A 17,909-nucleotide genomic window follows, 5' to 3' on the forward strand; every position below is an offset into this window, starting at 1 on the left:
GTGACGCTGTCATGAGAATTTCTGTAAAGTGTTAGAAGGATGATGAAACCACATGGAAGTGACAAGATATTGGACACACACACACACTTATCACAGAAAGTGAAAGTTTGCGCCCTCTGTAAAGCAGGATAGGTGGCAATATGTGGTAAATCCGACAGCAGGGTACAGTACTGCCGCAGGCACAAGTGTTTCAAAGCCCACCATTCAGCAGTTGGGGGCTCTGAAGCAAATGTCCCCTATTTGTTAACTCAGTAACTCACCAATCATGATTGCAGTGATCATGGGGTCCTCAAGAATCACATTCCTTGTTACATGAGGTAGATGATTGTGTCCAAATTCGTTGTCATCCAGGTGAATGGCTGCCCAAAACATGCACTGCCCCACAGACACAGGTCGGTGGGGGCAGTATCATCCAACCATCTCAACCCCTGTGGTGAGACCTGTGGTATAGTGGTGTGCACATAATAAACCTGGGTGGTGGGACGATGTGCAGTGGCAAGAAGCAATGTACCACATGATGCTTCATCCAATAGCATCATTATGCCGTGTCTGCCTTTAGCACACACAAGGAGAGCGTGTGAAATATTTAGCCTCGATTTTCATGTTAGTTTAGATTTGTTGAGGTTACCTAACCACTGTATTATTCACTGTGGGTGGCATAGAGTAAACGGAACAAATACTGCCTTAAGAAGTGATAGTGATAGTTTTCTGAACATATAAATTCTGCTAATAAGTCAAAAAGCAGGAACAGTGTGTGTGTGTGTGTGTGTGTGTGTGTGTGTGTGTTTTACTCACACCTTTGTTGCCAGTTACCAGGGTAGGCAACAACTGGAGCATGAGGTGTGGAACAAAGCCTGTGAACACACTGGCGATGCTGAAAAGTATTCTTCATCTCTCTGTGCATAGAACGCATCATGCTGCTGCAGTATTATGTGCATGCCACTATAGTAATTGAATCCACCCTTACGGCTTTGGGCTATGTGAACATTATTGCAGACAACCTGCATTCCTTCATGTTTGATATCCTTCCAAGTGGATACAGCATCTTCCAGAAAGATAACTAACTGTCTTATGTCAAAGGCCAAAATCATGATACATGAGGAGCATGATAGTGAGCTCGGATTGATTTCTTGACCACCAAATTCACCTTATCTGAACCTGATGGAATACTTCTGGGACACTTAACAGGCACCAGCTTCACAATCATAAACTACCTGCCCATAATTTACAGGAATTGCATAACCTTTCATAGACCTTCGGTGCCACATACCTCCAGAAACCTACCAAGGACTTGTTGAATCCATGCCTACAAACTCATAGCTGTATTGCATTCCAGTGGTGGATCAGCATGTTAATAAGCAGATGTTCACAATGTTTTGGCCAAACATTGTATTGCCACAGTACTGAGGTTTAAATAAATGAGGCAGTATACGCCATTACTGCCAAAATTTGTCCCTCCTCCCATATGCTCCTTCTATACCTAGGCTATTTCAGAGAGCTCATGTGATAAGCATATGTAACAATATTGATATTGTAGTATGATGTTTCAGAACAAAGGCTGCTGCCTTGACCAAGAAATAATGATCAAAAGGAAAATCATTTATGAGATGCTATTATCCAAGTTTTTAATATCTTAGGTTGTGCCAATAGGAAATTTTTACAAAATACCAGAAGATGCAGTTTTTATCTAAGCTTCATGCAAGCAGCTTGTCCTCAATATAAATCATTGTGATGTTATAGTACTTAAAGAAGTGATACAGACCATATAACAACTAACTTGACCATTGGCACCTGGTCAGTATTAAATATGTAATAGGATCTAACGCAGTGTAAGTCCCCTATAAGTACACTGTATGATCAAAAGTATCTGAATACCAGTATGTAATGTGGATTTGGCCACCAAATGACACAATAGGCAGGCGTACCAGTATAAAAGGAGGTGGGCAGTATTGTGTTGTCAGTAGAGAAGCAGCAACAGCGGAATGGGTCAGGAAAGCTTAGTAACTTTGATTGTGGATTAGTCATTACCCATCAGGAGCATTTCAACACTTCTAAAGTAGCCCAAGTTGACTGTTGGTGACGTGATTTTGAAGTGAAATTGCAAAGGAACGACCACAGCTAAACCAAGACCAGGCAGGCCCCACGTATTGTCGGATAGAGACTATCGAGCATTGCTAAGGGTGGTTGCAACAAACTTGTAAAAAATCAGTGGTACCAATCACTCATCCTACCAGCAGTCTAGCTAGCTCAGTGACTATGTGCAGGGAGTGAACATTTTGGAAGTCTAAGCATAACTCAGCTTGCAACTGTGTGTTAAAAAGGCTGCAGCGGAGTATAGGTCGGACGCAATTTTCTCGATGCGCGAGCCACCTATTGTTCAAAAACTGGACTCATTTCGTATAAGGACAAAGTAAAGATATCTGACGACCTGCTCCGGGATTGCCTTCTGTTGTCAGTTTCTAGAATTATTTTGAAAGAAACATTAGTGAATGTAACAGTTGCTGTCATGAATGGCTGAGTCAATATGATAGTATGGACTTAATTTCGTGTCTTTATTCATAAGGTTTTACAGTTTACTGTAATTCTGCAGCAAATACATCACGTTTGTTGAGTGAGCAAGAAATTTTATAAGCTTAAGAGGACGAAATTGCTCAGTAACTCATCTTGCACTTCTTTGGGAGTTTTGGAAGGAAAATTATACTTTCTGTGACCTTTATTTTTGAAATTTGTAATCAATAAAAGAACTAAAGTAAATATGAAAAATAAATCTTGAAGATTGGCCCTTTTTTAGCATGTATTGGTCTTGAAGATACATCATTTACATATGTGCCAGTGCTGCTTTAAATAGCGACATAAATGCCTGGTTTTCTAGACCCAACATTCTTCTAAGTGGCTGGTCTCGAAAGTGTTAAAAGAATGGGGTACAGTGTTCCAACAGCTCCTCATAAGCCACAAATTTCTATAGTCAATGCTAAGTAACACTTGAAGTGGTGTAAAGAGCAATGCGACTGGGCAGTAGATGTGTAGAAGTGAATGATTTGAAATGACCCTTTGACATTCCAATGGAAGGCGTTTGGTTTGACAAATACTTGTAGAACACTACATGCCATCATCTAGTGCCAGCAGTGAAGTATGGAAGAGATGGTATGACATTGGCAGGTTATGGTGTGATCGCCTTATTGCGCTCAAAAAAATTCTAAGTGCAGATCAATATATATATATTTTGCGGCATTGTGTACTGCATGCTGTAGAGAAACAGTCTGGAGCATGTCGTTGGTCCTTGTCATAAACCGGTGTCTTTGAGGCAGTTGTTCGTGGGCAAGAAATTTTTGAAATGGACTGGCCTTCACAGAGTCCCAGCCTGAACCCAGTGGAATACCTTTGGGATGAGATGGAACATCATCTTCACTTTAGACCCCATTGACCAACATTACTACCCTCTCTGAGGAAGAATGGGCTACCATTTCTCTCAATATATTTATACGTCTTATTTCAAGTGTTCCCAGCAGAGTTCAGGCCATTATAAAAGCAAAGGTGGACACGCCCCATATTATGTCCACTAAGAGGTGTCCAGCTATTATTGATACTGTTATAGTTCATTAAAATTTAGGCATTGTGCTGATTTACAAGTATCGGAGCTCACATCTGTGGATTTATTGTGCTCTAAATTAAATCATGGTTAAACATCTATTGAAAGTGTATACTATTAGCGAGAATTGAGTTATATTTGATATCACAGTCCTGTCTTTTTATGGTAAAGTTCATTATTAGAGAGATGAGCTTCTTAGTTGTCTCAAATTAAGTAGCATAGGTTTGCTGTCCTGAATAAATCACTCATGGCAATAAAAGTTTGTATTAAATATCCCAAGTTTGCTTCACAATCACTTTGTTGGCTTTATGAAAATGCGCTTTGGTGAAAACCTTAGTTGCAAAAAAATTCTATCCACCCATAATTATGTTCAGTATTTCAAGCTATGGACACAGATGATGTCATCAGAAATATAAAACTTCATCAAAAGTCAAATGTTGAGGAAACACTATTTGATTACATCTGTCATCTGTCCTGTAGGAATCCATTTCCCACTCTCTCACTCCAAGCAGACTATGTTCTTGACTCTCCCACATTTTTGTTCCACATCATGGCAATGTCGGAGTATTGCTGGCCATGCAACAACCTGTAGAGAACTATTGACAGAAAAAAAAATTATGCCATGTTGGTCAAGTGTAAGTGCGCATGGTTTGCTTATGCCCCCACACTAACTGCGATGCCAGTCAACCACTGTGTTATCCTCTGTCATATAATGCCATGGAAGGATATAGATTTGGCACACCACCATCCTGTCCATTATCATTTTTCTAGACTTTTTATTCAAGTAGTGCCTGAATTGGCATCACAAAGCTCTGTGTAGACCCATTCCAGTCTTCCAGCAAAGGAAAAATCCCTGGCAATACCAGTAATAGAAACTGGGTTCTCTGGATGCTGTCAGATGTGCTGAGCACTCAGCTACAGAGGTAGATTTACTTTTGTTCAAGAAGTATCAGATCTGTCTTAACGATCAAGATTATATGGGAAATTCAAAGAGAGAGAGAGAGAGAGAGAAATCCACAAATCTTATTAATATGACCTAACTCCAAATCACAATAATAGAACATGAAAAACAGCATACATTAAGTATATAAAAAGGTTTAGTCAGTGTTTAAATGCAAGCACAAAAATCATCATTTGTGTTTTAAATCATGCTGAGACTAGACAATATTTCAAATATTCGGAAACATAGAAAAAACATTTAAAGTGTTAATTTAAAGATGGTGTAAAATTATTCTGTTTGGAATTTGTGTAACTTTATTGCAGTTATCATCGTTATTTAGTTAGTAAATGTCTGTAAATATTTGCATCATCACAATGTAAAATGTTAAAATAATTACAAAAAAATACATTTGATCATCAGAAACTTTGCAGATAAAGCATGTTTGCCATGTGTCACAGTTTGGTCATTCAGTGTTATTCTGTTCACTTGAAAATTTAAAAGTCTGCTGCAAAACAAATGGAAGAAACTATGAAAAAGGGAAGTATTAACCACCATAATTGAACGATAAATCTTTTGACTATGCACACACACACACACACACACACACACACACACACAGAATACTTTCACTACTTGTGCCAATGCTGGAGGTGTCACATTTTCCGTGAGTTGCAATTTATGTGCCCCTCGCTATCTAGTGAGAACATTGTTGGGTGCTAGCATAAATGCTATTTGCATGCCTGTCTGATGTGGTACACCAGTGAACGGAATGGTGTTCCAAGAATTGCTTATAGCATTGATTAACAGGCAGCAATATTGTTTTATGTTAAATGACAGGTCACAAGGACTGTGCTACCCACCCAAGGTTGTAGTCTTTTATCAATATTGGGATTGGGAAAAAAGGCAAGTGCTGCCTAAAGAGCTGCGTAACTGTATCTGAGCCATGTTTTTCTAGAGGGAAAAAATGGCTATGTGTCACAGTGTGACATGCTCCTGCTTCAAGGTTGTGATATCCATGTAACAGTTGCTTTAGCTTATCTGGACACCACCTCTGTTTGTTGTGGTCAGTGTCTGGCTTCCCAAGCCACTGGTGTTTTGTTTCCTGTACCAAAATTATCTTTTGTCTGATCCATTTTCATTGTTTTCCTCTCTTGTTTGGTAGCAGAAAAAAAAGTCACACATACCCATACTATGTTCCTCTAATTGGTCAAGTATATTTCTCACTTAATCATGTGTTTCAGTGGTGGTTCAAATCATCTCTCTTGTATGCTTGATGGCAAGCAGTTTTATCACCCAGTGTACTACAGTGCATTCTTCATATGGGGATGTCAACGCATTGATTTTGCTTAAACTCTCCCTCTAGTATTTTAGTGTGAGTACCACCTTGCACTCAGTTATATAGCTGATTATTAATCAAACTTACTGTATTATCTTGTTTACTCTTGAACCAATACTCAGCTCAAAATGCAGCTTCAAAATTGGCATAAGTTATCATTTCTGTTTCTGGCTTCTCACCCCGACTTGTAGCTTTGTCTTCCAATAATTTGACTGCATGTGTAATTTTGGGTGCATCTGGCCATCTGTCTGGCAACTCATCTTTGTAATTGCACAGGGACACTACTGTTTGTAACTTTGCTAAGGAAATCCCCCTGTGAATATAGCTGTGTTATATTTTGTATTACCACAATGGTTTTTCCTTGCCTATCATTCCAGCTTGCAAATAATATTTACTACTTCTTTTTGTGGCTTCTCTAACACACTATCAAGTGAAACTACTTCCTCTTCCAGTGCAGGCTATCTCCTCCTAAATCTGTCTGGTCTTCATCACAGGTTGCGATTTCAACTTCGAGTAATGGACTTTCATGGTATATTTGATACTTACGTGTGCTACAGTGACATTTCGAGCTTACAATTTACATCTTTTATTTATGAGTAGGCTTTTTCTGTCTCCTCAGAATTTCCTCTTAGCTCTGCTTTAGAGCTTTAATGGTTCCTAACTGCTTGTGCCTGCCTTTGTTTTATTTTCTGCTGGTTTCCTAACAGTTTGTTAGTTGTCTACTCCTTGCTTTGCTTTACCTATGCTGCAGTGGTAAAAGGTATCAGATTGATCATATAATGGTAAGACAGAGATTTAGGAACCAGGTTTTAAATTGTAAGACATTTCCAGGGGCAGATGTGGACTCTGACCACAATCTATTGGTTATGAACTGTAGATTAAAACTGAAGAAACTGCAAAAAGGTGGGAATTTAAGGAGATGGGACCTGGATAAACTGAAAGAATCAGAGGTTGTACAGAGTTTCAGGGAGAGCATAAGGGAACAATTGACAGGAATGGGGGAAAGAAATACAGTAGAAGAGGAATGGGCAGCATTGAGGGATGAAATAGTGAAGGCAGCGGAGGATCAAATAGGTAAAAAGATGAGGGCTGGTAGAAACCCTTGGGTAACAGAAGAAATATTGAATTTAATTGATGAAAGGAGAAAATATAAAAATGCAGTAAATGAAGCAGGCAAAAAGGAATACAAACGTCTCAAAAATGAGATCGACAGGACGTGCAAAATGGCTAAACAGGCATGGCTAGAGGACAAATGTAAGGATGTAGAGGCTTATCTCACTAGGGGTAAGATAGATACTGCCTACAGGAAAATTAAAGAGACCTTTGGAGAAAGGAGAACCACTTGCACGAATATCAAGAGCTTTGATGGAAACCCAGTTCTAAGCAAAGAAGGGAAAGCAGAAAGGTGGAAGGAGTATATAGAGGGTCTATACAAGGGCGATGTACTAGAGGACAATATTATGTAAATGGAAGAGGATGTAGATGAAGATGAAATGGGAGATATGATACTGCGTGAAGAGTTTGACAGAGCACTGAAAGACCTGGGTCGAAACAAGGCCCCCGGAGTAGACAACATTCCATTATTACTACTGATAGCCTTGGGAGAGCCAGTCCTGACAAAACTCTACCATTTGATGAGCAAGATGTACGAGACAGGTGAAATACCCTCAGACTTCAAGAAGAATATAATAATTCCAATCCCAACGAAAGCAGGTGTTGACAGATGTGAAAATTACCGAACTATCAGTTTAATAAGTCACAGCTGCAAAATACTAATGCGAATTCTTTACAGACGAATGGAAAAACTGATAGAAGCCAACCTTGGGGAAGATCAATTTGGATTGCGTAGAAATGTTGGAACACGTGAGGGAATAGTGACCTTACGACTTATCTTAGAAGAAAGATTAAGGAAAGACAAACCTATGTTTCTAGCATTTGTAGACTTAGAGAAGGCTTTTGACAACGTTGATTGGAATACTCTCTTTCAAATTCTGAAGGTGGCAGGGGTAAAATACAGGGAGCGAAAGGCTATTTACTATTTGTACAGAAAGCAGATGGCAGTTACAAGAGTCGAGGGGTATGAAAGGCAAGCAGTCATTGGGAAGGGAGTGAGACAGGGTTGTAGCCTATCCCCGATGTTATTCAATCTGTATATTGAGCAAGCAATAAAGGAAACAAAAGAAAAGTTCGGAGTAGATATTAAAATCCATCGAGAAGAAATAAAAACTTTGAGGTTCGCCAATGACATTGTAATTCTGTCAGAGACAGCAAAGGACTTGGAAGAGCAGTTGAACGGAATGGACAGTGTCTTGAAAAGAGGGTATAAAATGAACATCAACAAAAGCAAAACGAGGATAATGGAATGTAATCGACTTATGTTGGGTGATGCTGAGCGAATTAGATTAGGAAATGAGACACTTAAAGTAGTAAAGGAGTTTTGCTATTTGGGGAGCAAAATAACTGATGATGGTTGAAGTAGAGAGGATATAAAATGTAGACTGGCAATGGGAAGGAAAGCGTTTCTGAAGAAGAAAAATTTGTTAACATCGAGTATAGATTTAAATGTCAGGAAGTCGTTTCTGAAAGTATTTGTATGGAGTGTAGACATGTATGGAAGTGAAACGTGGACGATAAATAGTTTAGACAAGAAGAGAATAGAAGCTTTCGAAATGTGGTGCTACAGAAGAATGCTGAAGATTAGATGGGTAGATCACATAACTAATGAGGAGGTATTGAATAGAATTGGGGAGAAGAGGAGCTTGTGGCACAACTTGACTAGAAGAAGGGATCGGTTGGTAGGACATGTTCTGAGACATCGAGGGATCACCAATTTAGTATTGGAGGGCAGCGTGGAGGGTAAAATTCGTAGAGGGAGACCAAGAGATGATTGCACTAAGCAGATTCAGAAGGATGTAGGCTGCAGTAGGTACTGGGAGATGAAGAAGCTTGCACAGGATAGAGTAGCATGGAGAGCTGCATCAAACCAGTCTCAGGACTGAAGACCACAACAACATGCTGCAGTGAGTGTGGCTATGGCCTCACAGTTAAATGGGACTTAACATCTTTCCAGCTGTCACCTGTTACACATCGTCAGTGCATTAAGTTACATATTTAACTATTCCTGTGTTTTCCTAAGAGTGTATTTCTTGAATTTTGTGCATGTTTTTCTATTGAAGAGGTATAACCCTTTCACTGCTCGCCAAATGCTGGCGTATGAGCTGAGAGAGGCATTCTGGCTGATATGAAATGCTTATCATCTGATTTATCAAGAACTGTTAGATGAAAAAAAAACTTGAATTTTGCACATCTTGGAGTCTGATATCTTCACTCAGTAAGGAACTGAATTTGTTTTTGTTTTCCATCACATTTACTGCACTGCATCAAATTAATAAAGCATTTTGTAAACTTTGCTTGTGGTTGGTTTTAGCTCATACATTGCAGTGAATAAATGTAGATAATATGTCCAAATTTTATTTAGAATTGAGAGCAGAGGGATACCTCATTTTATTCTCAAGTTGCTGCATTTTGTCTCTGAAGGACAGTCACACGTGGCACACCCATTCATGGCCTCGTGCCTCGCAGGTCATGTGCTCATAAAAATCATCATATCTCATAAACAATGCAATATATCAAAACTTTTTTTTACAAATAATAGCATGCTAGAAGGCACATACATCGTACGATAAATGCATGAAACATTTTTATTCGCCGAGAAATGGAAATAACTCATCCACAGCAGTGAGAGGTCAGTGGCCTACGACACTCTGTCGTCTGTAGCATTGTAGGAAAACCTCAGCGACAGCCTTGTATGGGTCCAGAACACATGGCGAACGTCACATGTATACACAGCCACTGCAACGAAAGGGTTAAACTTGGGTTTTGTAATTGCAAGTGTAAATTCATTCAGTCTGTAGTGCAGTACTTGCTCATTTGTTTGTTTTGAAGACAAGTGTGTGCTCATTCCAGCCTAGTAAGCTAGTCAGTCAGTCTTCAGCTGTCATCTTTTACACATCTCCAGAGAGGCACGTTACATATATAGCTTTTCCTGCTTTTTCCTAGTGGTATGCTTCTTAAACTCCACGCATGTTTTTTATTTAGGATGATTTATTAATTTTTTAACTGCAAGTGTAAATTCAGTAAGTCTTTAGTGAAGTTTTTATTTTTTTCTGAACGACAAGCTACTCAGCTTATTAATGCAACATGGTCCATTGCTAACCTGTCAGGAGGGCAGCAAATTGCATATCTAGGTTTCTGCTTGCTTTTATACTTTCCTTCTTCTTCTTCAGCCAGTATTCTTAGGATGGATAGGATATGTGCTTACTGTGTGTGGACACAGGAGGAGCTGGCTGCAGTTCATGAACAGCTGACTGCACTTCTGGCAGCAGTTGTTGTTGAGCATGCAGGATGCAGTTGTCTGCAAGTTGTGGCTCATGTTGGCACTAATGATGCCTGACACAGGTTCCGAGGCCATCCGCAATTCATACAGGTGGCTGGTGGAAGTTGTAGAAGCTGCTGGCTTCACACATGTTGGAAGAAGAGCTCACAATTTCCAGCATTGTTCCCAGAGTTGATTGGGACCCCTTTGGTTTGGAGCCGAGTAGAGAGTCTTCATCTGCTCTGTGGTAGTCTTGGCTGCAGGTTTCTGGATCTGCATTATCAGGTGGAGAATTGTAGAATTTCCCTTGATAGGTCAGGGGTGGCTACACAAAGGAAGCAGCTACTCAGGTATTTGTGGAGTGCACATCGGGCATTGTAGATCAGGCAGTAGTTTGACATACTCTGATGAACACTTGCCAGACTACATGCAGATAGTGAAATCAGTCCACATTCAGAGTAAAGACACATTGATTGTCAAAATTTTATCAGTAAGTTGTCGAAGTATTGGTAACATAACTTCTGGATTTACTTTTCTGCAGGAAAGTTCTCACACTCAAATTATTGTTGGGACGGGGAACTGGCTGAAACCCAAAATAGAAAGCTCAGATATATTTAGCGAGCCATGGAACATGTATTATGAGAACAGGTTAGACACAATAGGAGAGGGGAGTGTTCATTGCAGTTGAGAAAAATATTGTATCTATTGAGGGCAAAACTGAGTGTGACTGTGAACTACCTCATGTAAACAGATGTTTGTGAAATCAGGATAATTGTTGGATGTTCTTACCAGCCAACTGATACTGCTGTTACAGTTCTAGAGTCATTAAAAGAAAGTCTATGATCACTAGTGTGTACATACCCAGATCAAACAATATTAATTGGAGGTGACTTAAAAAACCCACAGAGTATAGACTGGAACGTCCATGGATTCATTGCAAGGGGGTACAGACAAACAATCTTACAAAGTAGCTTTTGAACAAAGTTTTTCGAAAACTGTCCTGAGCAGTTTGTTTGATAGCCCACATGCAGTGGAAATATTTTGGACTGCTACTTACAAAAAGGCCTGACCTTATCAGTGGCATCACTACAGAGATGGTGATAAGTGATCATGATGTCGTCATATTGACTTTGGTTATGAAAGCTAATAAATCAGTCAAGAAGACGAAGGGAGTGTTCTAATGCTTTCTGGGATGACAAGAGACAGTGCAGTGTTGGGTTACATGACTTGCACGTCTCTTCCAGTTGACTTACACATTGTGCGTGCAACCGATCCTCTTCTTTGGAATTTTCGATTGAATAATTGATATTAACTCCTTGGGTTGATCTGTGCTCTCTTTCAGATATTCAGTTCCTGTCTTACAGAATTAAATTTGATATTACATAATTTTCACAAGATTCTAATTTTTCGTTAAGCTCGGGCTCTTTATTATTACTTTTAGTGTCAAATTCTAGTTTCTTTGCAAAATTCTGAAATTGCTCATCCTGTCTATGGTTAAAATTTGTAAACATTGATTCATTTGCACAGTTAAGGAATTACTTAATTCATTCTTTGAATCTAATCATAAATGTTCCTCTTTATCATTTAATACATCAATCTTAGAATTTAAAGCTTCACTCTGTGGTTCTAACTTTTCACTTAGAGTGGCTGTATTAGCCTTCTGGTCATCCAACTCAGCACTTTGGTTATCTAATCTAGCATTTAGTTCTTGTATCTGGTTATATAATTTAAGGTTCAGTGCTTTAGTTAGATTTGCTACCTCAGTCCAGTCTGGCATTTATTTTGTTACAGTCATTGCCATGACTGGCTCAGAAGTTTCCCCAACGTTCCGAATATTATCCATTTCTCTATTTTTCTTTGACCTAGTAATCATCTAACCTAAAATACAATATTGTGTACAATAAATACACCCACAGTTTATTGTCCTGCAGTTCTTTCAACTTTACCAAACAGTTACTGGTTTTCGCTCACCCGTCGTAGAGGTCTAGGCTGCGTTAGTGAGCAGGTGTACAATCGGCACCAGTGATCAGCACGGGCGCTAGCAGCTTCTAAAGGTGGTTGCGGTGTCTGTGTCGGCGAGTGGACGCGAAGTCAGCAACGGTGAACGGCAGTTGCAGGCGGCGTCATTGGCAGGATACTACGTTGGAGGCTGGTTACTGCATCGGCGTTGGCTGCTTACTGCATATACATCAGCTGGGTCGACGTATGTGTGAGGACTGTTTACTTCCCCACACCAAATCTTCTTATTCGAACTATTCTCTGCGTCTTCCTTTGTTCGGTGGTTGTTAACTTTTTCACCCTTTTTTTCTTTTTTAGGCAGAATCCAATTTTGTATAACAGTTTCCTTGTCTTGTTACTCTCAGTTGCAATGGCAACTCAATATCTTATCTCGATTTCTGTCATAAAATTCCCGCTTTCTTTGGGTCCTGTAAGTTGGGTCACCATGTTCTCACGCTCTCTTGGACAATAAGAGAGTGTGATGTTGGATTACATGACTCACACTTCTCTTCCAGTTGACTTGTACATTGTGTGTGCAGCCGATCCTCTTCTTTGGGTTATCAGCTGCGTTGCTGTCACCGTTTAGTTAATCTCCTAAGACTGTATCAGGTTAAGGGGAATATTATGAACCAGCTCTAGATTCTTGAAATAGATTATGTACTCGTAGGCTCTTGTCAGTTCAACAACAATATATTTTCGATTCTTGTCCCAAAGTAACAATTATTCTGTACAACTCCAGCAAGCCAACTGGTTCCAAGATAAAAGTCAAAATCTACTAAACACTCGTACAGTTACATATGCTCTTTCTCATGCAGAGCCAAGACATAAAGTTAAAGTCTCTGTAACAATCCTCATGACACCACCGACCATGGAACATTATCCAAATACTCTTTGACTTTTTGCTATAACTTCTAGGGTGCTGCTTGTAACCACTTGTCGAGGCCGCTTGTCTGACACAGCTCCTGGCTCCTCGTGACAGCTGTCCTTCCTGATCACACAGACATGTGTGGCACAGTAAAAAGGCTCTCTCATCCTTGTCATTAAAATATCGGGTGTTCGAGGTGGTGGAGAGTCAAGTGTTTCTAGAATTTACCCCGAAATTCTCGAAGCACTACATTGTGTCTGCTAGAAAGAGCAGACAATGAAGTGACATCATTTAGTTCCAGTGTAATGGATGTTGAGGAATTATGAGAAAAGTTTAAATTGATTGTAAATTGTTCTCAGGAGAAGTATGTGCCTAGTAAGTGGATTAAGGACAGAAAAAACTCACTGTAGTCTAACAACAAAATTCAAAAACCGCTAAGAAAGCAAAGGCTGTTACACTATCGGTTCAAAAGAGAATGCACAAATGATGACAGGCAAGATTAGTACATGTGTAAAAGGTGTGTGCATGAACTTCATTACCTTCACACCTTAGCAGAAGGTCTGGCCGAGAACCTGATAAAACTGAGGTCTTATGTAAAATCGCTAAGCAGGTAAGGCTTCTATCCAGTATCTCATTGACCTGTCTGGTGTGACAATAGAAGAAGCAAAAGAAAAGCTGAAGTTTGAAATTTCGTATTTAGGAAATTGCAGATTGACTATCACACAGACTCCCGTATGGACAACATAGTAATAGGCATCTATGGTGTAAAGAAATAAGTGAAAGAGTTGAAAACAAATAAGTTGCCAGGTTTGGATGGGATCCCAATTTAGTTTTACAAATAGTACTCCACAGCATTGGCCCCTTACTGAGCTTGCGTCTATCACAAATCTCTTGCCCAATGCAAAGTCCCAAGTGACTGTGCAAATCACTCTATTCAGTACCTCCTAATTAGTTATGTGATCTACCCATCTAATCTTCATCATTCTTCTGCAGCACCACATGAGTTTATGTGATCGCTCTAAGCTTGTTGACACCAGTGCCTACCAATTTAAATTGTATATTACAGCACTGATGATGGTCACTAAGTGACCGAAAATCGATTTTGCGGTTAATAAAACAAAAAAATACGACCAATGCTGTCTCTCCTTCCAAGTATACCCATTATCTGGTCGTGGTGCACAGGACACTCCATGGAGTCGCCAATCTATACTATATGTTAACAAATTTCTCTGCTTCAGAAACGCTTTCCTTGCCATTGCCAGTCTACATTTTATATCCTCTCTACTTTGACCATCATCAGTTACTTTGCTCTCCAAATAGCAGAACTCCTTTACTACATTAAGCGTCTCATTTCCTAATCTAATTCCCTCAGCATCACCCGACTTAATTTGACTACATTCCATTAGCCCCGTTTTGCTTTTGTTGATGTTCATCTTATGTCCTCCTTTCAAGACACTGTCCATTCCGTTCAACTGCTCTTCCAAGTCCTTTGCTGTCTCTGATAGAATTACAATGTCATCGGCGAACCTCAAAGTTTTTATTTCTTCTCCATGAATTTTAATACCTACTCCGAAATTTTCTTTTGTTTCCTTTACTGCTTGCTCAATATACAGATTGAATAACATCGGGGATAGGCTACAACCCTGTCTCACGCCCTTCCCAACCACTGCTTCCCTTTCATGCCCCTCGGCTCTTATAATTGCCACCTTCAGAATTTGAAAGAGAGTATTCCAGTCAACATTGTCAGAAGCTTTCTCTAAGTCTACAAATGCTAGAAACATAGGTTTGCCTTTCTTTAATCTATTTTCTAAGATAAGTCGTAGGATCAGTATTGCCTCATGTGTTCTACGGAATCCAAACTGATCTTCCCCGAGGTCGGCTTCTACCAGTTTTTTCATTCGTCTGTAAAGAATTCGCATTAGTATTTTGCAGCCATGACTTATTAAACTGATATTCGGTAATTTTCATATCTGTCAACACCTGCTTTCTTTGGGATTGGAATTATTATATTCTTCTTGAAGTCTGAGGGTATTTCGCGTGTCTCATACATCTTGCTCACCAGATGGTAGAGTTTTGTTAGGCCAGGCTCTCCCAAGGCTGTCAGTAGTTCTAATGGAATGTTGCCTACTTCCGGGGCCTTGTTTCGACTTGGGTCTTTCAGTGCTCTGTCAAACTCTTCACGCAGTATCATATCTCCCATTTCATCTTCATCTACATCTTCTTCCATTTCCACAATATTGTGCCCAAGTACATCACCCTTGTATAGACCCTCTATTTACTTCATCCACCTTTCTGATTTCCCTTCTTTGCTTAGAACTGGGTTTCCATCTGAGCTCTTGATATTCATACAAGTGGTTCTCTTTTCTCCCGAGGTCTCTTTAATTTTCCTGTTGGCAGTATCTATCTTACCCCTAGCGAGATAAACCTCTACATCCTTACATTTGCCCTCTAGACATCCCTGCTTAGCCATTTTGCACGTCCTGTCGACCTCATTTTTGAGACGTTTTTATTCCTTTTTGCCTGCTTCATTTACTGCATTTTTATAATTTCTCCTTTCATCAATTAAATTCAATATTTCTTCAGTTACCCAAGGATTTGTACTAGCCCTCGTCTTTTTACCTATTTGATCCTCTGCTGCCTTCACTACTTCATCCCTCAAAGCTACCCATTCTTCTTCTACTGTATTTCTTTCCCCCATTCCTGTCAATTGTTCCCTTATGCTCTCCCTGAAACTCTGTACAACCTCTGGTTCTTTCAGTTTATCCAGGTTCCATCTCCTTAAATTCCCACCTTTTTGCAGTTTCTTCAGTTTTAATCTACAGTTCATAACCAATAGATTGTGGTCAGAGTCCACATCTGCCCCTGGAAATGTCTTACAATTTAAAACCTGGTTCTTAAATCTCTGTTGTACCATTATATAATCTATCTGATACCTTATAGTATCTCCAGGCTTCTTCCATGTATACAACCTTCTTTTTTGATTCTTGGGCCAAGTGTTATTTGATTAAGTTATGCTCAGTGCAAAATTCTACCAGGCGGTTTCCTCTTTCAGTTCTTACCCACAATCCATTTTCACCTACTACGTTTCCTTCTCTCCTTTTTCCTACTATTGAATTCCAGTCACCCATGACTATTAAATTTTTGTCTCCCTTCACTATCTGAATAATTTCTTTTATTTCCTCATACATTTCTTCAATTTCTTCGTCATCTGCAGAGCTAGTTGGCATATAAACTTGTACTACTGTAGTAGGCGTGGGCTTCGTGTCTATCTTGGCCACAATAATGCGTTCACTATGCTGTTTGTAGTAGCTTACCTCCACTCCTATTTTTTTTTTTATTAATTATTAAACCTACTCCTGCATTACCCCTATTTGATTTTGTATTTGTAACCCTATATTCACTTGACCAAAAGTCTTGTTCCTCCTGCCACCGAACTTCACCAATTCCCACTATATCTAACTTTAACCTATCCATTTTGCTTTTTAAATTTTTATATCTATCTTTAACCTATTCATTTCCCTTTTTAAATTTTCTAACCTACCTGCCCAATTAAGGGATCTGATATTCCACACTCCGATCCGTAGAATGCCAGTTTCCCTTCTCTTGATAACGACGTCCTCTTGATTAGTCCCCACCCAGAGATCTGAATGGGGGACTATTTTACCTCCGGAATATTTTACCCAAGAGGACGTCATCATCATTTAACCATACAGTAAAGCTGCATGCCCTCGAGAAAAATTACGGCTTTAGATTCTCCTTGCTTTCAGCTGTTCGCAGTACCAGCACAGCAAGTCCCGATAGTAGCGTCAATTAATAGTTTGTCTCTGTGACACAAATTCACGGTGAACTATTTCTTCAAAGTCAAAGAAAACCATCAGTGTGACTTTGACGTTTGACATGACATGACATGACGTGACATGACAAGCGTTTTGTGGTCTTGGAGAATCTTTCCTGATCCATTGCAAAGGTTGACCCTTGGTCTGGACATCATAACCGTAGACCCATGTCCCATCACCAGCTACGATTCTTTAAAGAAGCATCTCATTCTCATTTGCGTGATCCAAAAGCTCTTCACAGATTACGAGGTGAAGGTCTTTCCGGTCTTGACCCGTGGGTCACAGGATGAACTTGGCAGCAACACGATGCATTCAAAGGTGCTGTATTGGGATTTCATGACATGATACAACTGAAATGTTACATTCTTCTGCAATCCCTCAGTCAGTCAGTCTTTTATTGTCAGTCTTTCATTGGCATGCACAATTTCATTGACTTTCCTGACATGAGAATTGTCAGTAGACATCAAAGGGTGTCCTGAATTGAAGACATCTTGAACGTCCATCCGGCCATTTTTAAACCATGCGAACCATTCATAAACCAAGTATGGCTTAAGCACTCATCACTGTAAGCTTCCTGCATCATTTGGTGTGTGTCTGTATAGGTTTTCTTGAGTTTCGTGCACAATTTAATGTGGACGTGTTGCTCCTCTAACTCCGCCATGCTGAAATTCGCAAATTGTGCAACAATGTTCCACTCAATACAGCACAGAACAAAACTAACAGACGTACAACAATGAAACTTCCAGCACATATACTTTAAACACTGGCATGTGCGGGGATGCCAAACACTTTTCACTCCAACATACTATTGAGGCAAAATTATGAATGTTCCGGAATTTTTTGAATAGACCTCATATTTATTCCAATGAAAGACTGTTTTCTCTAACAAAAGTGATCATTGTTAAATTTCCAATCAAATTACATGATATTGGCAAGAGAACTATTTGAAGTAAGGACATTCCAAAGCTAA

General features: G+C 39.6%; 1 protein-coding gene across 1 annotated transcript in view; it reads left to right on the top strand.

Moving 5' to 3' along the window:
- Positions 1 to 17,909, top strand: part of LOC126474902 (protein bric-a-brac 1) — a 261,416-nt gene that overhangs the window by 206,694 nt on the left and 36,813 nt on the right. The gene's annotated exons all lie outside the window — the stretch shown is intronic.

This window comes from Schistocerca serialis, chromosome 4 (genome assembly GCF_023864345.2).
Source record: "Schistocerca serialis cubense isolate TAMUIC-IGC-003099 chromosome 4, iqSchSeri2.2, whole genome shotgun sequence".
NCBI lineage: Eukaryota > Metazoa > Arthropoda > Insecta > Orthoptera > Acrididae > Schistocerca > Schistocerca serialis.